Source organism: Pseudonaja textilis, chromosome 7 (assembly GCF_049901715.1).
Source record: "Pseudonaja textilis isolate UNSWEBS1 chromosome 7, rPseTex1.2, whole genome shotgun sequence".
Classification (NCBI taxonomy): domain Eukaryota; kingdom Metazoa; phylum Chordata; class Lepidosauria; order Squamata; family Elapidae; genus Pseudonaja; species Pseudonaja textilis.
In genome coordinates, this window is record NC_141996.1 from 28,162,848 (window position 1) to 28,189,725 (window position 26,878).

The following is a 26,878-nucleotide window of genomic DNA, read 5'->3' on the forward strand; positions in this document are numbered from 1 at the left end:
TCATATTCCCCTACCGCCGTATCCTCTTTATTTGCTAACTTTGGAAACTCTTTAACTTTCCTCAAGGACACTATTCATTTCTGAATCTGCATTCATTTTCCCTGACAATCCCATCTGCTTTTTTATGCACTTGGAAAAAATGTCTGCTGATTCTGCTTCCAAAGGATATTTCTCATTCAGTGGCTGAGTTCACTTTTTTCAGTAAGCCAGATTGTAGCCTATTTGATTTTGGCATAGCATTCTCACCTAATTGTAGTTTATTCAACACAACATAGGGAAGCAAACAGGCCTTGGTTTGATGTGTGAATCAAGGTAATATATTTATAAGATGTAATCATCCTAAATCAGTTACTCATAATTAGACTTTTAGAGGAGGACATCATGCCAGCCACTAATATTTTAGAAGTAGAAAAAAAGATCAACATTATTCAAAGCAGCAAAATGAAACATCTTTTAGTGAACACTTCTGATCTATTAACTGATCTTAGCCTACACGTCTGAATGTACATTGCATATGTTTGGAATCACACCCTACATAATTGTTGCCTTCAAATAACAAAGAATAAATATCAGTACATTAAGTCAAATATTAAAGCAGTATAAAACAAGGGAAAACATTTTATATTTGTACCAATACATTTTGTACTTGTTATCATGGTGATAATTTATAAGAGCTCTATAAAAATGTGTTGAAGGTGTTGGACTAGAAGAAGGAATGCTTAGGTTCAAGTGCACCCTAATTATGGAAGCTCATTCACTGACTTTGAGCTAATTATCCTGTTTCAGTCCAACCAAGCTGTTATGCGGGGAACGTATAGAAGAAGGAATAGTATACACTTGTCTTGAGCTGAAGGAAAGGCAGAATAAAAATGTAACAAATATAAGTAATACAAGTACTAAAATATATTTCATTACTATTAGCATATGAATGACAGGGTAAGGCTCTTTTGGCATCCATATTCAACTTTCTATAGGTGTTAGATTTAATTCAGTAAAAATTATGATGACTCTTGGACCCCTGTATTAGTTTTTCAGGATGAAATGAATAAGCCCAGTTAGTTGTTAGCGAGCTGATGCTTAAGTTCACAATGTTATTCTCTACCAGCTATCTCACAATTTACAATCAATAAAATAAATAGCCAAGGAAAAGAAGCAAGAAAAAAAAAATAATCCAGACTGAAGAAGGTGAATTGGAATTGTTAGAACTGGCAGAGGTACAAATATGAGTCCATTTTGCATCTCTTACCCTACACAGAGCAGTTTTATTGTTTTCTTTAGACAATGTTAAAAATACTGACATTGTCAGATGACAGCTATTCAGAAATAGAATGAAGAGGCTGATACATTTTTGGTTAGACAAATAATCAAGTGTGGGTAAATATATTTACATTGTACTTGTTCAGATCATGTTATTCCATACGGTTGGCTTAGTTGCCTGAAACCAATAAGAACATTACAATAACTGCTTGGGAGGTTGAGAAATTTGGGATTGTACAGCACATAGAAGCCATATGCTTATGTGTACAATTAATAAGTCTGACAGGATCTATTGAAGTTAGATTTTCCATTACCACCGCTCATATTTTTTTACTTTTGAAGTTGATTTGTTTATTCTCTTTCTGCAGAAATCTTAAAAGCTTGTTTCATTTTCTTTTAATTTCTACCATTGTTTAAGTCAAATGTGCTCTATCAATACAATTTCTTTAGTTGATTTGAACCAGAGTTTTGGTTCCTGCTGTAGAGATTTTTAGACAATTCTTGTCTGTACAGACAGACTGACACCTGTGCAGTAGCTAACATGGAAATGAGTTTATAGCAACTACAACTATTGTATGTAATGTGGTATTTCCTTTGGTGCTTTCAGGCGTTTTCTAAGTACTTTGTTTTTTATGCAAGTTGGCATGTCAAAATCAGTGTTTTTTCTTTGGGACAAGTATAGTATGTCTTTTGTTAACGGATAACAGAGGGGTCAGCAATTTTGCTGTGGCTTAGAATTCGATGTGATGACCCGGGGCATGGTGGAAAAGCAACAACGTCACAAAAATAGGTAAAGTCCCTTTAATACCTCCAACTTGGCCCCCAATGTGCAGTTATCCTTGTCTGGAGATCAAACTCTTCCAAAAACAGTCTACAAAGGGAAGAAATGCAGCCCAAACCCAAAGTACAGATAAAGTAGAAATAAAAACAACAACACAAACCACGCTAAAGTAATTAACACTATGGGACAGAATAATAAATTGAAGAATTCCAAAAGATAACGAAGCATGCACAGTTGGGAGAACGCCAAAACCCAGATAAGCCTTGACAAAGATAATGCACGCTTTGCTTCCAGCAAGGTGCTGCGTGCAAATGTCCTTCTTATATCCTGTTCTCCCAGCAGCAACTAATGAAAGGGATCAAGGCCTTTTTCTCTCCCATAAGCCACGTTGCTCCTTCTCCGTTTCTCCCTGCATGCCCTAGGATGAAGAAAGGGTGGCCCTGGGTCTTCCTCTGAATGCCCAGCTGGACTGGGCCCTTCCCCCCATTTCTTCCAGAGCCACACTCCCACTCCCTGTCAGCTCCTTAATCTTCCCCCTCAGAATCAGACTCCAACAAGGGCATGACATTAGATCAGTATTTGGCTGCCAGGCTGGCCGAAAAATTAAATAGCCAGGCTAAGGCCAATAGCTATGGAAACTATGGCATTACACACGTTCTTATGGTCTGTCATCCTGTTATACCTGCTTGCTGTCTATGAAAATCAAAGTTGTAAGGGCAGCTAAATATTCCTTCTGATTGCAAGCTCCCTTAGTAGGAATCCTACAGAATCCTACATAAGATTCCTGACTTCAATTATCCTGATTTGGAAATTTATCTTACCCTGCCTTCTCTGTATCTTTGTCCATTAACTTACTCTATATCTTCTTTGCATGATTTGAAATCTAATCTCTTTAAAATAATTAACCAGAAACCTTCTCTGGTTATGTCTAGAGAAATTGGCACACTATGATTTGTGCTGACCTGTTCAGTACTTCTTTTAAAAAGTAGAGCTAAGAGTTTATCTTAGAGATCATTACATTGCAGTCTTTAGACTAAGTCTTTCCTTTAGACTTTAAATTCATAGCTGCTTAAGGCTTAGAATACTATCCCCAGTAAACCTCAAATATAGCATTTAGGTGATTATTAGTGCTGAAGGAATTTAATTTAGTAGGCTGTGATTATGCTGAATTTGAGTTGTTTGCTTTTCTACTTGAAAACTGCATGAACTTCTGAACAGTTTTTTTTTCTTTTTATAGTGTCTCTCTCTCCCCCCTTCTCCCCCATTTCTCTGCTGTTCTGTAAAATGCTCCATGAAGTGGCAATAATTTACATTCTTATGACAGGATGGGGTGGATTTTTTTTTGTTTTGTTTTTCTTTCTGTTTATTTATAAGACATTTCCTTTTAGTTAGTAAAAAGTTTGATCGTTAGGAGGCTCCAGTGATTTTCCTTCCCACTTCTTTCCTCCCTAAAGCTTCTTTTTTTTTTGCCTCGGCACTCCCCGTGGATCCTTGTGAACTCAAAAAAGCTAAGGCAGCCAAGCTTTGTCACTCTCCGGAGGCAAAAGGTTCCTTCGTCATCACTTGGAACAGGAACTACAATCATTGTGGTGAGTGCTATGGATTTAGAAGTTAGTATGCGGATGCTGTTAGTGGTGAAGTAATTTCTCTCTGGCTCTCCCTCTCTCTTTCTCAGTTTTTCATATCACATTAGAGGCTGAACATTTTAACAGCTTTCACAGAGCTGAGAAACTTTGCCTTATATTCATTGCTAGCGACAGAACAATCAATACTGTTTAGGTTAACTTTAGCTTGCCTTGGTGGGCTTTCCTGCTGTCACCAGTGGGTGTCAGTCTTGGCAGTAGCTAACAAGGTGCTTGTAAAGAGGCAAGAGTGTGCTGCTACAAGGAGTTGGAAAAAAGAGAAAATATTAATCCTTCACTTAGACTCTTTGTCTGGCAACTTTTCATGCCTGTGTTTCTCAGCATTTACATTATGTTCTGAAGACCTGATTGTCCAGCCAAGCATAAAAGAAACTCTCTAGTGAATGCATGATAAAAGAAAATACTTCCATGAAAGCAACCTCTGGGAATAGAGAGAGGCGGTGTGATGGGAAACCATTTATAAATGAAACTTCCACGGGTCTATACAGAAGGATTTCAATATTTTTTTTTCAAAACTTTATCCCTTCTGTTCTTTTTCCTAGTGAGATGATATAAATGATTCACATGTGTTATTCTGAAAGAATCTCCTATATAGGCTTAATAGCTGCTATGTATTTTTCTCTTCATGAAGAAAAGCAGCTGGAAGAGGGGCACTGAGCAGGAAAACTCCTGGTGAGAAAAGACTTACGCAGCTCTTTTCACTCTGCCCTTCCTTCATGTTTGCAGCCCCTGGAACTGTGCATTTGTGCATCTATGAGTATCTATGTATGTGTGTGCATGCATATGCTGACAAACACATATAGAGTGTTTTTAGTATTTAAAAATAGCCATAAAATGTAAAATTGGAATTATTTAATTAAAACATATATTTAACAATTAATTTGTTACGTCTCTGATATTAAAAGCTACATTTATATAGTGCATTTATAGGTTTAGAATAAGCAGAGAATATACCTATTACTTTTACTTAGTAGTAAAAATAGCTTAATATTTTTTAAAAAATGAATAGCATTTTTTAAAAATAGAAATCTATAATTTTCACAAATTGAAATAATTCAGAATTTAGTACTAGAAAAATTTGGTTCAAAAACTCCAGTATCTACATTTAAATAGAACACAAAGTTGGAAAAGGTTTCCACCTGGCTCTTTGAAAGCCTACATGCTTGAGAATGCATTGATGAAACGTTGCAACATTACTAAAAATATTTTTCTATAGAAAATGTTCATGTGACCACATAAAACTTGAAATTTTGTTTGTAAAAACAAAAGGATATAAATTATATGAATAAAATATAATATGATAACACCTAAAATGTGTAAAATTCAAAAATTACACTTTTAAAATGTAATATTTATACATTATATTTGGGACCTAATTGGTTTAGTGATTAATACACTAAAGGTTTGGGTCATAAGCTGCTCTGTTAATTCCTATTGCAAGTAGTAGATCAACATTCAGTTGCTCTGAACAAAGTGGACATCATATTTTCAGGAAAACCCTAGGAAAAAATATACAGTATATATATATATACAGTGTGTGTGATTGTGTGTGTGTGTGCAGTATGTGTATGTGTGTATCAGTATGTGTGTGTGCATAAATATACATACACAGACATATAGTATACTCCAGGGGTATCAAACTCACGACGACACATTGTTATCACACGACGTCTCGCAACTTTTTTCCCCTTCACTAAACTTGAGTGGACATGGCCAGCACGTGATACATCTGGCCCACAGCCATGAGTTTGACATCCCTGAAATAATGTAGACATATATTAATATATGTATGTGTGTGTTTATGTATATATGTATACAATTACTACATGCATACAATGTATGTAGCAAAATCTTCTTAGAATTACAGTTGTTTCCTGCAGTCAGAGTTGCAAGGTACCTAAAAGATTGTCTATTCTAATCTAGTTAGACTAGAGGATTGGTCATTGAGGCCCTTATATGAGAAAAATGTATGTATATGTATATTTTGAACAATTTGGTCATTTTTGAATATAGTGGGGGAGATTCCTAAGTTTGAAAATTATTTTTGATTTTTTAAAATTCTTGCATCTGCATGACTTCAGGAATATAATCACCATATAAACATACTCTTTCTGTTATACTAAGAAACAACTGCATAGTCAACTCTCATAGAGACACTGGCTATATTCTGCTTTCTGAGTCGTTCAGAAAGAACTAGATGATTTCACAACCAATACCTTTTCCAGTTCTGTGTCTAATTCTGTGTAACTGTTTGGTCATGGAGCCACGGTTTCTAAGGGCTTGTTTTTAATTGTCATGTTAGGTTTTATTTGTTTTTTTGTTTCTTTCCTAGTAAGTTGCATTAGCCAGCTGAAGCCTAGTCTTTTCTTTACCAGCAAAAATTTGATTTGCTATGCCCTGGCATCATTACTAAATAAATTCCCATCTGTTTCACAACCTAATTTCCCATAAATATACAGCTAAGCTTTTTCTTATGGTCTTTGTGGTGGAGTATATAAACTTTTTAAATTTCACTGTTACAACTATTGAAAAATGTCTTTTCCCAGTTCACATCTCCATTTCAGGGGCAAATCAGGGAAAAGCATTCTGCCAATTTTTAGGAGGGGGTCAAAGAGAATTAATTTGTTCTGGTGGGAGGAAAAGCTGCACTTTTTTAATTATATGTGGCAGCTGTTGGTTGGCTAGCTGCCACCATGCTTACTGTAATAGCACTTTATGTAGAGCATCAATACTCCACTCACAATATTATGATGCTATACATGAGAATCAAACCATCTATCTCAACTGCATTGCAACATTATCATCATTGTCATCTATATGTTAATTAATATCATTATTACATGTTATACAACTATAAAAAATTTTGGATGTTATAATAATCAGATTGATAACTAGGTAGCTAGTTTGTAGTTTTATTGCACAACAGTCAAAATTTGAAGGAAGGAAACATAAGCTTTCCTTGGTTTTTAAAACTATACTGCCTAAAATATTCTATACTTGATTTGACAATCATACTGATTAAACTGTGTAATAAAACAATCCTAACTTTTACATAAAGATTAGATCTATATTATTTAAACAGCTGGCTTTCCTCTGGGGTTCATAAATGTAAGTTGCAACCTACTTGCGTATTATGCAGGGGTGGGATTCAAACTTTTTAACAACCAATTCTGTGGGCGTGGCTAAGTTGGTGGGCGTGCCTTGGCTGGGTGTGGCCAACTCAGTATCACTCACATCGACCCACGCATCTCCTCACCTGGCTTCTAAGACTGTGGGGATGCTGCAACAGTTGTAAGTGTGAAAAATGGTCATAAGTCACTTTTTCAGTGCCATTGTAACTTTGAATTGTCACTCCACACAAGCAAAGTACCAGCAAAGGAGAGGAAAAAAACTCCAGAGAAGTTCCAGAGACAGGAAGTTTAGTCCTGCCAAGAATGTAGTAAGGGTTAACGGAGAGGCAGTTTCTGTAAGCAACACCAGAATGTTTCCTTCCTGCCTTCCTTCCAGGGTTAGGCCAGTAATTTTTTCTTACAACCGGTTCTCCGAATTGCTTAGAACAGTGGTTCCCAACCTTTTTTTCACCTCGCACCCCCTGAAATTTAGACTTTAGGAACTACTGAACGCGTTAAATGTATGGTAGGATTGAATCTTTTCAGCTATGTATGTGACGGCCACTAAATAACGATACTTAACTCCAAAATGAAAACAAAGTTAATCTATTGCATAATAAATAAAAATGCCAACATGTAGCCAATATCCTATTATTTACCTGGACTTTTCTCGCAGCCCCTGGAAAATCGTCTCGCACCCCCAGGGGGTGCGAACACCCCAGGCTGGGAACCCCTGGCTTAGAATATTAACAACTGGTTCTAGCGAATAGGTGCGAACCTGTAGAATCCCACCCCTGGTATTATGTCACCTTAGGTATATGTAGTTAGAAACATTTTTCTCTTTTTGTTCGCAGTTCTATTATTATGTGTGATTTTAATAGCTGTTTCTGCTATTGGTTTTGAAAGCAAACTCTTCTTTTCCTTATCATAAACTGCTTCTGAAACTCCTCTGAGTTTTCATCATGTTCAGAAGATTCTCAGATGCTTTAATAACTAGTGCTATCAAATGGAGTAATAAAGGCATCTAATACAACTCCCCCATAGGCATATTATTTTGTTTTATTTTCCTCTCTGCATGTTCTAGGATTTACTATTATGTGTGCTAAGTTCCTGAGCTAGCATGGGGTTATGCTGCTGGCAAAATAATGTCAGTGCAGATTACAGGGGAATTACATCGTTGAGGCCTTAAGGCATTGAATTTCATAGTGTACGTCAGGGCACATGTCTCTGAGTTCACTAAAACATGGGTATCATGCACATCCTGCATCATTAGATGTGTTATGCAGAAAACAAGAAGGCTTAATCACGTATTCAAAGAAACAGTCTTACAATAAATTTTGCCTTAGCAAACTGCCATGCATAGCGCAATTTCTCCTGCCTGTGCATATTACATGGTAAAGAAAAGATACCCTGCTGTATATCAGAAGGTTATAATTTCTTTTAGGTGTTCTATTGAAGTGTAAGCTGTGAGCATAAAGCTCAAGTGGTTATTTTAAATCAGGGTTTTAAGCCAAAACAAAAAAAAGTCATGCCTGGCAAGAATTTCCTTTTTTCTTAAGGTTGCCAAAAGTTTTCTTTTTTTTCTTTTTTTAATAAATAACCTTTAAAATAAAATGGTGTGCTTTCTAAACCTTGGCAGGTATCTGTTTAAGCCAGAAAATCCAAAGAGGACAAAGGAAGATAAATGTCCCTCACTAGGAAAACGTTTGGCATTATAACTTCCCTCTCTGTTTCTCAGGGTTTTTTTCAGTTATAGGTACTGCTGTCTTTTCATTAAATAAGTAGCATTATAAACAGCTGCCATCCATTGTTTAGGCAAGAGAGAGGGAGGAGAGAGAAAAAGAGAGAATGGCACCAAAATGAGAAAGGAGCTGCTGAAAACTTACTGTACAACCTTATTACAAGAATTAACCAGTTGTGACTGGTTATAACTTGAATCAAATGTACTGACTGCTTCTGAATGATCACACCATAAATTGGGTTAAGCCTTAATTCATAGTTATCTGCAGCCATTATTTCAATGAATTATTGCAAATCTTTTTTTCAATGGCATTTTTTAAAATATCTCAGCAGAACCCCCATCTCCTGGCAAAGATAATGAGACTGAAACCTTCATTTATGTAATTCAGTACCTTAAGTCCTCACTTAATAACCGCAATTCCAACCGGCAAACATCGCATGACAAGAATTAAGATGTCTGTTCCTTTTAAAGACATGCAGTCTTTAAGCGTGACATCACATAACCATGGCTTGCAACTTACTGCCGGCTTCTCCATTGACTTTGACTGTTAGAAACTGGCTCTGAAGCTTGCAAATGGGCACCACATGACCATGAACATTGGGACACTGCAACTGTCTTAAATGTATGTCAGTTCAAAGTGCCATCAAAAGTCTGAATGGTTGCTAAACAGGATAGTTGTTAATTGAGAACTATCTGTGTATCTTCTGTCTCATGCCATTTTCTGTATAAAAAAGAAAGACAGGTTTTTTTTAACGTTCCATGATAGCACATGATTGGTGTATTTTTACAATTCAGAAGATGTCTATTATCATGTAAAACATTTCTCATCATGGCCCCAGTGCCTTTAGAATCTAATTTGTGTCTGAAACCAAAGCAAATACAACATTTTCCAACCCTTTTCTTATTTCTCTACTAGTCTTCCTTATGGTATATCCAGGTTTCATATTTATATACTCATTGCTTACAACTGCTCTTCTTACATTCATTTCTCCAGTCATTCACACATTCAAATATATGTCATTAGAAGGACTCTCCAATGCTGATTCAGCAAAATGCTGCCACTGGCACTGCTACTTATCTGGAAACATTACTGAACACATTTATTGCTGCATTATTATGAGGCTTTGGATCCATGGCTATTCATTTCCATGTTTTAACACTGATTGAGCCTCTCTGGAAAAAAAAAGTCCCCTCTCTCAATCCTGCAGAAGTGTGGGCATAGTTAGCAAGTTATTTTATTTCATTATTGTGGAGAAGATGATAAGATTTTTTTTGCTTATTCAGAACTACAGATAGGAGATTCTACTGGCTATCTGCGGAATTCCTGAGGTTGAAATGCACACAATCTTAAAGTTGCATGAGAAATATTGGTCTAGAATAGATCAGGGCTGTCAAACTCCCAGCCAGCATGCCAGATGCATCATGAGCCGGCCATGCCCACGCCTGGTTTAGCAAAGTGGGGAAAGTTCCAATACGTCATGTGATGCTGCCATGTCAATGTGGGTTTGATACCCCTGGTCTAGATTCACAGAAATTATATAGATAGGCAAGAAACAATTATGCTGATTATCAACATAAATTTGCAGTAAATCTAATATGAAACATTCACAAAGTGTTCCTCCATTTCTAATTGAAAAAAAATTCCAAAGTAATTAAAAGTTTAGAAAAGGATTGGAACAGTATTTGTAAGACAACTACATCTCTTTCAGAGGGAATGAAACATAGTTGCATGATAGCAATATGCCTTGGCTAACATTTGTGGCTGTTAACTTATAAGTGTTCTCTGATGTTATTATTCTTGTTGAGTTTTTCTAAGTTTGAAGAGTATATTGTTCAGTATGTTGTTCAGCTAGTGACAAGCAGTAATTCAACCTTTAAAACAGAAAAGGATATTTTTATCAAAAGAATTTCAGTTACAGTAATGTTCTTAAGATCAGACTGCTTAATCTTCTAGTGGCCAGAATCCGTCTTAAGTTAGGACAGGATGAACAAGTGACATAGTTAGGTTCTTTTTATCTTTTCAAATTTTTTTCAAGAAATGTTTCCCTTTTAGGCATGCTGGCATGTTATAAAATTTCAGGCAATAACTTTGACAAAAGCATCAATTAATTATTAAATAAAATAATTTTCACAAACTATACTTGTATCTTGAAGACAAAACTGTTTTATGAAAAACAGATATGTATATTTTGATATGCTCTTAGCTGCTTACCATGCCACCAGTGAAATCTGCAATAGTTTGAGTTCCTTAGCTATAGAGTTATGTCATTTGACTGTTATCTTTTCAGCAGTGATATGTGTCTACTTGTACCATGTGGAAAAATGAATAAAATATCTAAATGTTAAAAGACAGTTTATAAACACCATATGTACATTCATACCATGCAAAAGGAAAACTTTTAAACTGAAAATATAATGATTAGAGTTCTTTACTTCCACAACTAAAAATTTAAAAAACTGTACAAAATTTGTACATTAATTTTTGGTCAGAGTATGGGTGTCAGACTATTTCTATGTATTCTAATAGAATTATAACTAATGTAAACATTTTTTTTCTTTTGAACACCATAAGGTGACTAGTTTCCATATACTGCACTTTCTATCAAGAAGATAGAAGAAGTAATTTTCAGCTTCAATTGAATATCTTTCTAGAAAATACAATGCCAAAGAATATATGGCATGGGAAAACATAAGAGTGAATTTTGGGCTTTGATGCATATGAACAAAGGAAAAAAATGTGTTTTTCTGTGGTTACATTTTAAGGTTGCACTAATGAGAAATATGACCACAGTCTAAATTTCTGTCCTGATTATTAGGTCCTGTAGCAAGTGCTAGCAGAGAAACTGATTATGAGATTATATTAAAGAACTTTTTAAGCCTACCTAGCAATCAAAGCTACATAAACACATTTTCTTTTTTCTTGCACTGATGTTTTGTGTTCCTAGGTAAGGCTGAAGTATGTATGCAGAAGTAGTTGATTGAAACTAATTGACTTTATGACTGTGATCAAAATTATGGCTATAATAATAAAATTAGAATGTGCAAGGATTGTAATGGACTTTTGCAGAGATAGATGTTCACATTTTAGAGAAAAATGGCAGTTGATCTTTGAACATTATAAGACAGAAATATGTTATAAATGATCAAAGAATAGAGCATTTCTTGGATTTCATAAAAACACATAATGTAATAAAGCTGATTTGATGTAATAAAGTACAATTTAAAGCAATGTTTAGTTTACATATATTAGGAAGGCAAAGAAAAATGGAAGACAACAAGGCAGGAAAGGAAACAAGATATTTCTTTCTTTTCCACTAAAGATCCCTTAAGTGTGTGTGTGTTTGTATGTGTGTGTCTTTATGTGTGTGTATGTGTGTGTGTGCATTGGGACCTGATTTTTTTTTAAAAAAGATATATTATCTGATAAATTTTAATTTATTTGTCATATGTAGGCTCTGCTTTTTTGTTCAGGGGTGCAATGTGACATATATACATGATCTCTGAGAGCTGTAACATCCCATAGACTGTTTCTTTTTCTAAATATCACAAACACTTTCTCACTTTAGAGTTTGTCAAAAGCTGGACAAAGAGGACAGCCAATGTTACTCCAATATTTTAAAAAGTGGGAAGACTGGAATCAGGAAACTACAGATCAATTATTTGGAAGGTCAATACCTGGGAAAACTCTAGCAAAGATAATCAAACAGTAGGATTGCAAGCACATAGAAACTAACAGGGTGATTACAAGAAGCCAGCATGGATTAGTTAAAAACAAATTGTATCAGACAAATTTTACTGTTTTCTCTGACAGTATGAGTAGATTAGTGAACTAAGGAATTATCAGTCCTGCTAGATAAATCAGATCAGAAAATCAATTCCCCAGGAAGGCCAAAATTATTTTTATTGAAATTGTCTATAATAACATAATTTTTCAAGTCTAATTTCACTGTACCTCTTCCTCTTTCTTAGGTTCCAGCAAATTAGGGAATAGCTACGTGAGCTACTTCCAATTGTTAACAAATTGCTCCATACTTTTTTTTAAAAAAGATGTTTCATCCCTTTTGGCTTAGACAGACTTTGTTGCACATTTCTGTCATCTTCTCTAGTCTCTACAGGAAAGCTCTGGGTACTGCATATTTACACTTTAGTGAGGCATTTGGTAAAGTAGACCATACCCTCCTGCTTGATATTGTGAAAAAAAGGGGTCGGATGCCATTAGTGTTGCCTTAATGGGCTTATGTCCAAATGAAGGGAAGTATATAGTAGATACCTAGAGTTTTCTCCTGGGTGCAGTATACTTCAAAATCTCCCTCAAAAGATGAGGCATTAGCAGGAAAGCTCATAACATTTGCAAATGACATAAAGCTGGGTGTATTGCTAATGCCCCCAAAGATAGATGGAATATTCAAAAGAATATTGAGAGATTTAAACACTGAGACCTATCCAACCAAATATTCAACAGTGAGAAAGGTTCTTCACATAGACAAAAAAGAGAGAAAAAAACCAAAACAAAACAGGTAATGGTTTTTCTTGCAAGTAGTCTTCAACTTACAACCATTCATTTAATGACCATTTGGCACTGAAAAAGTGACATGACCATTTTTCATATTTACAATTGTTGTAGCATCCCCATGATCATATGATCAAAATTTGGACATTTGGCAGCTGGGTTGTATTTATGATAGTTGCAGTGTCGAGGGGGGTCATGTGATCACTTTTCTGACAAGCAAAATCAATGGGGAAACCAAATTCACATGACAGCCGTGTTACTAACTGAACAACTACAGTGATTCATTTAACAACTGTGGCAACGAAGTTCATTAAATGGGGCAAAACTCACTGAACACCTGTCTTATTTAGCAACAGAAATTTGGGGCTCAATTGTGGTTGTAGGTCAAGGACTACCTGTACAAAGTACAACATAAGACAGTGTCTAACTTAGCACTACTATCTCTAATAAAAATATGAGTATCTTGGTAAATCACACATTAAGCATGAGCCAACAATGTGCCACAGTTTCCGAAAGAGCCGATGTGGTGTTAATCTACATTGACAGAGGAATTTTTGTACTTATATTTCATATTTCTAAACCACATCTCCTTCAAAGAGGGGCTCTTTGAGGTATAATACACAACCACAGGAGGTGATAGTGCCACTCCGTGCTGCACCAGTCATACCATGCCTAGACTATTGTGTGAAGTTCTGTTGCCTCAATGAAAAAAAGATGCTGAAGAACTGGAAAGAGTGTAGAAAATAACAAGAAGTATGAAAAGAAACTTGGAGGCTGTATCCTTCAAAGAACAGTTAGCTTAAAGAAAAGAAGTCTAAGTGAAGTCATGATGGCAATCTTCTAAAACATGAATAGATATCATAGGGCAGATAGTGTGAACTTATTTTTTATAGCAACTGGGGTAAAAGAGGGATCCTTGATGCTCTCTGATCTTGGTTGTTTTCTTGCAGACATTTCTTTACCTAAATTAGGTATTAGGTAATATCATCAATGGGTAGTCAAATACTGTAATGTTACCCAGTTTGGGTAATGAAACTTCTGCAAGAAATCAAACTCCAAGATCACCAAGAATTCCTCATTTCAACCCTTAGCTACAAATATGTTCCTTTATAAAGGGTAGAAAAATTCAAAGTTAAAATAAGGAGTATTTTCATGATTGTGATAGCTGTTAAGTAGTTGAATTGCCTGCCTTCTGAAGCTATTTGTGTCCTATTAGTGGAAGTTTTCAAGAAAAGATTGGGCAGCGATTTAGTATAAGGATTCCTGCACTGGGTAGGGATATTGGATCAACTGACCTTCAAAATCCCTCCAATGCTATAATTCTATTATTCTCTGGCTAGCTGAAACTTATGCTTATTATTTTGGATCCCAGTTTGGTGACAATGGAAAACAGTTTCTGGTCATCTCTTAGGCATCATTTGTGCCCGAATACTGAACTGTTTCTTCAGATAGGTCATCCAAAGTTTCTTGGCCATACTCACAGGGTAGGTCCTGAAGTCTCTGTGTCAGCTTTATTACCTTCTTCTTTTTAATTGGTCAAAATCCTTCAGGAAATGTAGTACCCAAAATAGTTGTAGATACTTCTTGCACGAAAGGTGTGTGTATATGTAGATGGAAAGACAGACAGACACAAACAAACACACGGTATTCTCTTCTGCTATCTGCCAAGAAAATTTAGTTCAATAGTCTGTCTATAATGCAAAGCTAACCATCATCTCCTTTGATAACTAAACTTTTGCAAGTGAGCAAAATCTCTCCCATCGCTCAGCTTGCCTTCATATTCTTTTTTAATTGAAGATACCCCCATCCCAGCTCTTATACCATACGGGGATCGGCTGTCTGGGGTTGAACTCTTAAAAGTGCAGAGCTTGCAGAGATAGATCTACAGATTGAAGGCTTCAAACTGAAGACTTCAAGTGGCAGCAGAGCCAGCTAACAGCTTGCTGAGCTGATTATGTTTAAAAAGGAAAGGAAATCAGGATAGATCACCACCCACTAGAATTTTGTATCTTCTCTTTTTTTCAATTTAAGGGGAGGGGAAGGAGATGAGTATGATGATTGATAAAAGGGAATTAATTGAAAGGATATTTTGATTTTGAACCAAATCCATCTGTGAGAGAATTTGGACAAATTAATAGAAGAGACATTCATTGAACAGATTTGGTGTGATCTAGGGGTGGGATGTACATTATTTGAATAATTGGATTTATTTGAGGAACATTAATTGGATTGCCCTCTTTAAAATTTTAATAATTCTAGTAATCCTTAATTTGCATATTTATATGTATAAATTGCCATACGCAAAGCTTAATTCAAGAGACTTGCTTAAATATTCTCAGTGCAGTAGTTAACAAGCTACCATTTGGTATGATTTTAATTCAGATTCTCCTAGTAGTAGCCTTATTGTTTTTATTTTACAGATGGATTTCTGGAACTTCAAATTAATAGGTTATCAGGTTAGTATTTACCTACAGTTATCCTATGAAAAATTATAGAATCCTGCTCTTTGTACTGTAGTATTTCAGAAAAAAATGTTCCACGTCGTTTGCTCAAAAGCTCTGGCTAAAAAGAAAGCTATATGGGTACCTTTTACAAAAAACCCTGATAATGTTTTCCTTCTCATATACTGGTTTTTTTACAGTTTAATCTAAAACATTAATTTAGTCAGCCTGGCTGGCATGAAAGTTTCATTAATCATATATCCTTTTTTCTGAAGGGCCTTGTTTTGGAAAGGACATAAGCAGGATATAAAGCAACAGCATTTCTTTATTCTTTGTCCCTTGCATTGAGCATTTATAGATTCACTATCTTTCAAATAATTTCTTCTACCATTCTGTTTCATTCATAATTTTGCTTGACCTCTTTTTAAAGCCATCCAGTCTGATGGCACCTTTCAAGTGGCATCTGGTATAGACCTAGATTTTGTGTACTTAAATAAAACAGAAGCAAATATGCTTTTTAAATAATGCAGCGGAAATTATGAAACATGTGTTCTCTTTTTGCAGTGTGTGGGCACGTTTCATTGACAACTACAAGACTTCAAAACTGAACAGATAAAAGCATCACACACACAAACAAAAGAGGTCTTGATGACATTAAAATTGACAACTTTTTTCCAGTTTGAATTTCATATTTAGTTTGTATGACATGCCTTCTTAACTCCTTTAAGAAAACAGAACTCCTCCTGAAAACAAATTATTAATAAAAACGTCCAAACAAAACAGAAAAAAACCCAAAGGCTTGCAGAACTAAAGAATGAACGCATAGATGTTATAGTAAGTATCCTTGATCATATAAAGGATATGGAATTATAAATTTAAAAGAATCAAGAACAGTAATAATTTAATCTGAATATGGTAATCTCAGGCTTTTAACAACTTAAAATTCAGACTTGAATTTTGTTTCTAAATATCTGGTTTAATGGAAGTAACACTGCTGGCAGAGACAAGTGTTTCTTTAAAACTATAGAAAAGATCGCATTTTCCTTTTTTCTCCCCTCTTTAGCAGTGGGCAGCCCTTCAAACTTTTGATCATCCTGTCCTTTGTACATTGCATGACTGAACTCAGCTATGCCAAACATCCTCTGAGGAAGTTGACATTTGTGCAGTTTCTCAAAAAAGAGGGAAGAATGAATCCCAACTGTTTCCTTTTGCCCTTTTGATAGAGAGAGCAGTAAGTCAGCAGGAGAGGTGCGGCTTTTAACAAGGAGGGGTGGTAGAAGCTGATTTCAATCCTTCTACAGGCAAAACAGAAAAGAAAAGGGAAAAGACTGATGTGAAGCAACACTAATCAGAGCTGATTATGGGGAATGAATGGACTCATTGATGAGGGCAGACAAAACAAAGAGATTAAGCAATAGGGAAAATCCTGAGCAAGAGTGATGGAAGTTGTTTTGATGACCTAGGCGCTTCCTTTGAAATCTCATTTGTTTATTTGGAAGCTCTTATTTTATTTCTTTTGTGTTGTTTCATGTACCAATAATTGGAAATATCCTAGGTTGCAGTATTTCTTACTTCTGCTTTAACAGAGCACTGTCTGACCTTACTGTGCTAAAAGTCATCAAAGCTGCACCAGTGAAAGCTTTTACAAATAAGATACTGGGAGTAGGAAATAAATACACATGGGATCTTGGTGTTGTTATACAATTATTTTTAAAATGAATAGAGATAAAACTTGATTAGCTATAAGCCAACATAGTTTGGAGTGGAAATGTGGGATAAATAACATGACTTTCTCTAGGTACTACTTTAATCTGAAAGCCCTCCCTTTAAATAGTTCACATTTAGGCAAAAATCAATAATATATTGGAATATATATAAAGCATTTATAATGGCAAAACTCATTGCATGCAGCCTTTGCAACAGATCATTCTGTTACAGAAGATCACATCTTCCAATAAAACAGCACCAACTGAGCTGGTCCACCAAGAAAGATCTGGCTTATAGCTAGGTTCACCTTGATGGCAGCATTTTTGAAAATACATTTCAACTAAGAAAAAGGTAAATCAGAAAAAAAGCGGCAAAGACAAGGTGGTATTACCAGAATGAAAAAAATCTCTCCATCCCCTCAAAAAAAAAAAAAAAGAATTCATATTATGCATGAAAAATTATACATCTAGCGTGATATAAATAAGGCAGAGAAGAAGGTTCATTAAGTAAGTCATATGTCTCTTTAGTCTTTTTCAGACTGTTATTAATTGGCAACTTGAAGGCCCCATCTCTCATTTCTTAAAAGTCCTTATTTTAAAATCAGGCCTTTTTAAAAACAGGCAAATCTTTATTGGTTTTAGTATGAGAGCATAAGCAAAACTATACATTTACAGGAAAGATATTAAGTTTTAAATAGCAGTGTCTTGGCTGAGGTCAAGGTCAACATAGCTTATTATTTAGTCTATAAGCCACTAGGAAACCCAGGAATTAGGTGTTTTCCTTTCCTTTCCACTCCAGTCCATTCCATTCCATTATCGAGTTAGTCTTGATTGCTGGTGACTGTACACACAACTGGTTTCTTGGCAAGATTTCAGAAATAGTTTGCCATTGCCTGCTTCCTAGGGCTGAGAGACAGTGACAGGCATAAGGTCTTCCTGTTGGCTTTATGCCTAAAGCACGATTAGGACTCATGTGGTTTCTTTCCTGGTGCCTTATCTACTACACCAAATTGCCTCTGTAGGATAAACTGGAAAGTTTAACAACAACAACAACAACAACAACAACAACAACAACAACAACGCTTCAAACAAGCACATTGGCAAAGCAGTTGCATATTATTTTCAAGAAATGTACATAAATGTACATATGCATGCAGTTTATCAAGGGCTGAGTTCAACTTGAGAAAATGTATATTTTACTTATTGACCATACTTCACTCATGACTGTACTTAAAAAAACCTGAATTTTAAAATCAGTTCTTTGACTGTTGTAAAAATTGCTTGAACTACCGTGGCATCACAATAAGTTTGTAAATTGCTTTTAGAGTTTATAGATTTATTCCTATTGTTTATTTGATTAATTAAATTTTAATCGATATAAAATAAATTGATTGTACTAATTGATTATGTGCCATCAAGTTATTTTTGCTTTCTGGCAACCACATAAATAGATCTTCTTCATGATGATCTGTCCCTAACCTGTTTTTTAAAGTCTCCCAACAGTGCTGTTATAGCAAGTGTAATTGAATTCATCCACTTTGCTGCTGGTTATCCTCTTCTTCTTTTTCCTTCCACTTTTACCAGCATTGGAGCCTTTTCTAGAGAACTTAATCTATGCATAATGTGTATGAAGTAGGATAATTTAACCCTGGTCATTTGTGCCTCAAGTGAAAACTCTGGGTTGATTTGTTTGATGATCTGTTGGTTTGTGTTCTTGGCTGTCCTCAGGAATTCTGAAGAATCTTCACCAACACCAAAGTTCATAAGTGTGAATACCTGCTCATTTAAAGTGCAGTTTTCATTTCATACGGTGTCATAGGGAAATACCATGACTAGAAGATTTTGATTTTTGTAGATATAGAGATATCATGGCATTTGAATATATTTTCCAAAGCCTCCATGCTGCTCTACCAAGTGCTAATGTGCAGTAAGGAATGCAAACCAGTTTTTTAAAAAAAAACAGTCAAGACCCCTTAAAATATCCTTAGGGTGGTACTTTACTAATCAAATTAATTATGATGAGGTAATATTTATTTTTTGTGGGGGGAGTTGATATCTGACTGAGGAACAAGAAAACTGATGGAAGATGTTTTTATGTTTTGTATGTGTATGTTTGCTTTTAAAAATAAAAATTCTTTTTTTTAAAAAAAAGAAAACTGATTCTGAAAGAAGAGGAGGAGTGGGGAAACATTGATGAAATTCTCTTGGAGAATTATTAGATGGTAAAACTGGCCAAGAAATGCAAAGTATTGTAGGTCAGAGAGTATAGGTTAGAACAATATTTCTCAAACTTGGCAACTTAAGATGTATGGACTTCAATCATCAGATTGCTCCAGCCAGCTTGCTTTTAAGACTGAGAAACACGGTGCTAGATGATAAAGACTGAAATCTATATTTTGTGCTGTAAGAGTCAGATTTGTGATGCACAAGTCTAAATTACAAGCAATATATTAAGGGTATGAGTTCTTCAGTTGCTATAACTCAATTGTATAAGCTGATACTGTGTGTATGTGAGTATACATTTGTCAACCCCCAGTGAAGGTATAAAATAGACTTTAATACAATTGTAAAATAGTTAGTACTTAGAGTACTTACAGAGTGACATTTAGCACAGTACAAATGGATTTTCATTGGTGCAGCAGAACTTTTCTTTCCTGTTCTCTCTCTTTCCCAGGTATATGTAACCACAATCTTCCCTCGATAGTTTTGCAGTGTTCCAAACTATATTTTTGAAGTGCCCGTAGGAGTGATGACAGAGAACGAGTGCTATTCAATCTTCAATGGGTTTGTTTAGAGATAGAATAGACCACAACACCTTTCCAGTTAAATGAGCAAGAATACGTTTAAACAAACATTTATGCATCCGCTTTGAGTTTACAAACCTAGAGTAAAGTTTTGGTTAATTACTATTTTTGGATTTGGGGAAGAACATGCCTGTCCATCTGTTCTTACATTCATTTCTACTTTCACAATTCGTATTTCAACTATTACTAACTTTTATTTAAAATCTCATCAGTAGTGAACCTGTGTTTTCGAAATTCATAGTAATTAATTCTGAGAAATCTGCATTGGATTGTGAAAGGAAAATATGCTACCATATTTATAAATTCTAAGTGGATATTAAGAGTCACACTAAGAATCCTAAATAAAACCTTATAGATTTTTAGTGGCCATAGTTTCTAAGAAAGTGTACTTGCTGTAAAAGCAGTGATATTGTACTTAAAGCCTAAGGCTATAGAACAAGAATTGATTTTCCCTAGTTAAATAAACTCAATAAAGTGTTACAAACCTCTCATATTAGTTCCTCATGTTGAGAGAAAAAAGGATTTTCCAGACAATCTGAAAATAAGATTTCTATCAAATGTTACTCATGATACCATTTTGTCTTTAAAATTAACTTCAGTGGTAGTCATCAAATCATAAAATACCTAAGGGCCCACTAAAATAACTTGACGTGGCTTTTATTTTTCCACAAGGAACAGGCTCTCAGAGTCATCTTGTCTTGGCCACTTTTATTATGGTTTCACACTTGATGTAAACATTTACAGTGTATAGACAGGGAAAACATCTATTTCATTTGTGCAGTTATATAATTGCTGGGTATAAACTGTTCACAGCTAGCAACATGTCTGACTGAACTCATATCCTCCCCCAGTGTCTAAGATGCAGTTACTTTTAGTGCCATTGTACACCCGGGTCAGTTGAAATTGCCCTTCACAGATGGTTAGCTTTCAAGATCGCTCTTTTATTTTATTTTGAAAAATAATTCTGAGTTTTCCCAGACCTCTGTTCCAATTCTAAGTTAGTTTGGAGGAAATTTATCATTCTTGGTACCAAGCAATTTTTTTTTCTGTGGGATTTAGTGTAAAGTAATGAACAAGATGTATAACTACAAGCTGTAAAACTGAGAAGGTATGATTTGACATTCTTTTTCTGCACACAGAAATTACTCCTGTATTTCTTTAATGCTTGTAACAATCACCAGCGGAAGCATTCTGCTAGGTGAACAAATGATGTTCACACACTGAATTTGTGGGAAATTGCACTATCTAACATATGTATTCATAGTAGTATATTTATTCATGCAGAATACGCATACACAATTCTCTCTCCTACTCCTTTTGGACTTCATAATAACACTTCAAGGTCAGCCATGCTGAAACATAACAGTTGTCTAATATAACACTCTAACCTTTTTATTGAGTACTCAGATGTGTATATTGTTCCTATATGGGTATTTCAGTGGTCTGGTGTTCAGATTAGTGTTCAAGTATGTCCCTTCTTTCTTTCAAGAATGACAGAATTCTTGGCCATAATCTTTCCAATGTTAATTTGAGATTGCATATCTGTGTTTTTGACAGAAAGAGAGCACAATTATACTATTTTCCTGACAGCAACAGTTCATAAACTATAAATTGTACTGAAATCTTTCAGTTCATGTTTTTATTTAAAGGGAGGGTTCCTGCAATGCTTTGTAAGTTATTCTTTTTTTTTCATTTTAAAGAAACTTAAGGGTTTTTTTTAAACATTCAGAATTGGGTATTATTAAACAGGTTGTGATCTCATCATCTGCACTTAAAAATCCAGCTATCATAAACAACCAAAGCCATTTCTTCCCACTAACTTAAAAATGTGGTGATTTAAGGTTTTGAACAGTTCTCCATCATCAATCAACCTATTCTTTCTTTTCCAAATCTGAAAGCCAAATACTGCAAGTATTTTAACGCTGCCAAATATGTCTATGCACAGAAACAAATTTATTTATTTACATTACATTTATTATACTTTTTTTCAAACAAATGTCACCCTTCTCCTGCCAAAGTAGTACACATCAATTAAAAAATCAGATTCAGCTAAAAAGATTTCAAACTAGGATGGCAAGATGTGCAAAGAGAAGGGAGTGCATGAAACAGCAAGCAAGAAGAGACAGTAAGTTTGAAAATACCAGAGCAAAATTTATATTTAACTGAAACAAATCTGAACTTCATTTCTGATGGTCTTGATAGGATAGAATTACTATAGTTTCCCTAACTATTGTTGTTTCCTCTGAATGAGCTCAGATTCTTTTCTGCTTTGCCATCTGGTGAAACTAAGTATACTTTAAGGAGAATGGTCCATTGTGTAGTACCAAGATATTATTTCTGGTACTTGTATTCCTGATGGTAGTGACAAGACTATACCCCTCAAATCATTTATTTATATGTAGATATGTATGTATGTATGTATGTATGTATATAGCAATAGTACTTAAACTTATATACCACTTTTTGATTTAGCATGTCTCCAAATGCCAATTTCTGACTGTTTATCTACCACAGAGTAATGGATGAACAAGATGTTAATACAGATATTACTGTTTACTATCAGCAACTGTTGATGGTGACATTTGCAAACCAACCATCAGGACTGAGGCTACCAGGCTGAAAGTGAAGACTGACACTAAATTGTTGGTATTCCAATGAATACCTGAAGCCTAAGATGACAAACCAGTCCTTATGCCATATTTCCTTCAATCCATAATAGCCAGGAAATACTTGCCACCCACTCCAAAATTCAGTTCATATTTACAGAGGGATATTTATATATCTGTCTCTATAATTCATCAAACCACACTAGGTGGCCAGCAGTTTTGCCAACCGTTTATATAGACCTGTTACTCACTTTTCCATCATTCATGGTGAGAGATAGTGAGAAAGCATGGAATGAAAATTTTGGTTTTATCTCAGTAGAGACAACCCACTCTAGAAGTGATAGAATGAGGGTAGAGAGTATGTAGTGACAAAATTGGGGGGATAATAATATGTATAAAACAACATAATCATTGGAAAGGACACAGCATGAGAAAAAGGTACAAAATAACCTGATGTTGGCTCTGCATAATATAAGAAAAGGCTAAGGAAAATTCTAATACGGTAGGTTTTTAAATTTCTGATATTATATCCTATAAGCAATACTCTCAATAGTTCTTTCCAAGTTTGTTTCGATCTGGCCTATTTTGAGGGACTGGTGTTAATTAACTTATAACTGAAGTTCAGATTCTATTCTTACACTTTGCAAGATTCTGTATGTACACAGATTAGGATTAATGTTACATTCCTGAAATCAGTGTTATTCTTGCTTTCTTGATTTTTCCAACTAAATGGGTCTTCACATCCACTTTCCTATATCACCCAGTACTGCTAAATCCAAAAAGAGGGTCCCTGTGCTCCTCTGCATAATATCTAGTGTTCAGGCAGGATCATGACACTTCAAGTTTCAAACCTTAACCAATGACTCTGTGCTAGGTAATGTTATCCAGCAATATGATGGCAAATTATGCATTTTTCCAAGTGTCCTCCTGCAGATACAATTATGCTAACAGATACAGCTCAGTGAACTAACTGCAGTCCTCTCTGGAACAATTTGCCTATTAATGCCATCACAACAACACATTCAATGCCTGAGATCAAGATTTGCTATATTACACTGCTGGTACACAGTCTGGTCAGCAGTCCACTTGCTCTTAAATATTTACTTCTCAAAACCATTACTGTCCTACTATAAAGTCCATTCCTCATCCTACTTCATCCAGTCTAAAATATCAACACCAATAAACTTACTCTAAAAAATTTCCAACTCTCCATATTAAATGTTCTCCTGTTCTTCTGACCCTAACCATATGTTCAAGCATAAACTTATTAAGTTGTCCTTATTAGAAGTAACACACTGTTTAGATCACATCTTGTAAACATAGTGGCAGAGTATTATATGTATAAAGGATCTACATATAATACTCCAGCTTTATCATTTTAAAAAAGCCTATGGGTCAAATTTTGGAAAAGTCAAAGCTATAGATTTTGTATAGAATTTGAAACTTTTTTTACTTATTTCCTTTTTTCTTTTTCTTTTAATAAAACATATACACATAAGGCACATAGTTTCATGAAAATTCATTAGTCCATGACATTTAAAGATTCTGTCTGATAGGTGTCTGGAGCAGAGGCCAGCTGTGTACATCAGCAGTTTCTTAGTCTGGCACTCTGTCAATATGTGAGGGCCTCAGTAACAGCCCTTAAATGCAGTGCCTGTAACCATCATGCTCTTAGCATGTCAGTGAGTGTCTCAATGAGCAGATATTAGCACGTCAGACCTTTTTGTGACTGACAATAATTTTAGAAACAAAACACTTCAGAAGAATATAGCTTCACCTCTTTGCCTTTGTTTTGCTTTCTGTTTTTTCAACTGCTCTTTATCTGATGGGGTTCAAGTATTTCAATGTAATAAGTATCTTGCAAATAATCTGTTATCAAATAGGATAGTAACAAAAGCGTTAGGGACCCAGATATTTTTACTTGGTTAAATCTTGGCTAAACCTTTATATCAATAGAAAAATGCATTACTATTAAAACTGGCCTGTCATCTTAGTATTAGATTGTGCTGCATGGAGAAAATCAGGGGTGGGATGCTACTGGTTCTGCCCGGCTCTATAGAACCAGTAGCTCTTAAGAACAGCAGACACCAAACCGGTTCTGTGTTTGCCGCTGTTTGCCCCACCTGCCTGCCCAGGCTCTTACTTGTCCTTTATTTCCTGCTTTTACAACCTCCGCTGCTTTGTGTGGCATAGCTGAAGTTGAAAAAGCAGGAAAAAAGAAGCTTTCCAAATGCTGCGCACCTGCGCGCAGTGCTTTTCAGCTGTTCTGGATGGCTAAAGGTTTTTCTACACACACATGCAAAATGTAACCACTGAACCAGTAGTAACACCGGTTGAATCCCACCACTGTAAAAAAATCTCCTTATCCCAATATGCTTTGCTCTGTCATATTGAAAACATGCAAATATTTCTTTTGTAACTCACAGAAAGAAAGTTTTCCCATTAGAATAGAACAGAACCAAACAGAACAGAATACTTTATTGGCCAAGTGTGATTAGACACACAAGTATCCTGGTGTAAATACTCTCAGTATACTTAAATAAAAGGTACATTCATTAAGAATCAAGAATCATAACGTACAACACTTAATGATAGTCATAGGATACAATCAACAATCAAATCATACTAGGAAACAGTCAATATAAATCGTAAGAATACAAGTAACAAAGTTACAGTCCTACAATCACAAGTAGGAGGGGATGGGTAATAAGGAGTGATGAGAAGATCAACAGTAATAGTAGTGTACACTTTGTAACTAGTTGAACAGTGTTGAGGGAATTATTTGTTTAGCAGAGTGATGGCTTTCAGGAAAAACCTGTTCTTGTGTCTAGTTGTTTTGGTGTGTGTCTATAGCGTTGTTTTGAGGAAAGGAGTTGTAAACAGTTTATGTCCGGGATGTGAGGGGTCTGTAAATACTTTCACAGCCCTCTTTTTGACTCGTGCAGTGTACAGGTCCTCAACTGAAGGCAGGTGGGTAGTAATTGTTTTTTCTGCAGTCCTAATTATCCTCTGAAGTCTGTCTCTATATTTTCAAATGAATTATAGTGAGGAAACATTTACGCATTATTTACAATTATTACTTCCTACATAACTGAAATAGTGACTATGCCAGCTGAAGGTTATAGTAGTCTACAGTCCAAAATATCTGAAGGGTAACTTACTGTAGAAGGCAGCATTATGCCAGCTGAAGGTTATAGTAGTCTACAATCCAAAATATCTGAAGGGTAACTTACTGTAGAAGGCAGCATTAACTTTCAGCAGTGTAACCAACATTTCATAATAAGTCAACAAAGGCTTTTCCAGCCCAGTATCCTGTTACTCATCATAGTCAACCAGATGCCAATAGGAAATCTCCAAGCAGAACATAATTGCACATTTCTTCTTCAATTGGCAGTTCCAAGGTTTGTGTCACTAATAATGGTAGCTGCAGTATAGAACTAATCTGACTGTCCAAATTTGCAATCCTTGTTATGGTTTATGAAAGCAAATTCCAAAATTTAAAACTGTATCACGAGTAGGTGAGAGAGTATTATGAGAATAAAAATCCAACTTCTTATCCATTTTCATGGGCTGTGCAGTTGGATTTCTCAGTTTAAATCTTGGGAAAAATAGAAATTAGCACACACTCTTTGGAAGAATAGCTTCTGAAAGAAGAGGAAATATTCAGTCTAGATAAAAGCCTTATCCTGAGAGGAAATGGTGCTTTTTAAAAAAAACTGGAGAAAGAATGAGGATGATTTTATTATGAAAGTAGAAAGGGGAAGATTCAAAAAAGCAGTGATCCCATACATTGATTTGATGACAGAAAAGGAATGTGAAGATAAATCAAGGGAAGCCGAAAGCAAGAGACATAAAGAATATGCTACACTAATTACAAAAAAAGGGGGGTTAAAGACAGAAGCAATTTTATTTAGGACATTAAGAATTAAGAATATATTAATATAAATATATTAATATAAATAAGAACACCTTGAAACAGTATTATAATAGTGTAAATTGTATTTGCAGGCACTTCACTTCTATGGTTCATCAAAGCGTGGGCAATGTGATTTGACTACTAATTCATCTTATTAAGAATAACTTCAATTTTATTCTTTGTGCATGTGCAGATAGCAGTCTTGCTGGCTCAGAGTCTAAGCTGCTTCCAGGACACCTCTTCACTCATGGTATTATTTTTGAAGGGATGTTTCAACAAAACTTTGATTGGAGTAACATGTCATTTCTACTGGAATCTCATTAGTCTCATTGACCTCCCTCTATTCCTATAATATCCTTAACA

At 35.2% G+C, this 26,878-nt stretch overlaps 1 protein-coding gene across 7 annotated transcripts in view; it reads left to right on the forward strand.

Annotated features, from left to right (window-relative positions):
• ZBTB20 (zinc finger and BTB domain containing 20) overlaps positions 1–26,878 on the forward strand; it is a 489,101-nt gene that overhangs the window by 264,776 nt on the left and 197,447 nt on the right. For 3 of the 7 annotated variants that reach the window (XM_087937277.1, XM_087937280.1, XM_087937282.1), the window contains one exon: positions 3,547–3,627. The exons of the other annotated variants lie outside the window; for them this stretch is intronic. The gene's annotated coding sequence lies outside the window, so the exon portion shown is untranslated. The remainder of the gene's footprint in view (positions 1–3,546; positions 3,628–26,878) is intronic. 7 annotated transcript variants of the gene reach the window in all.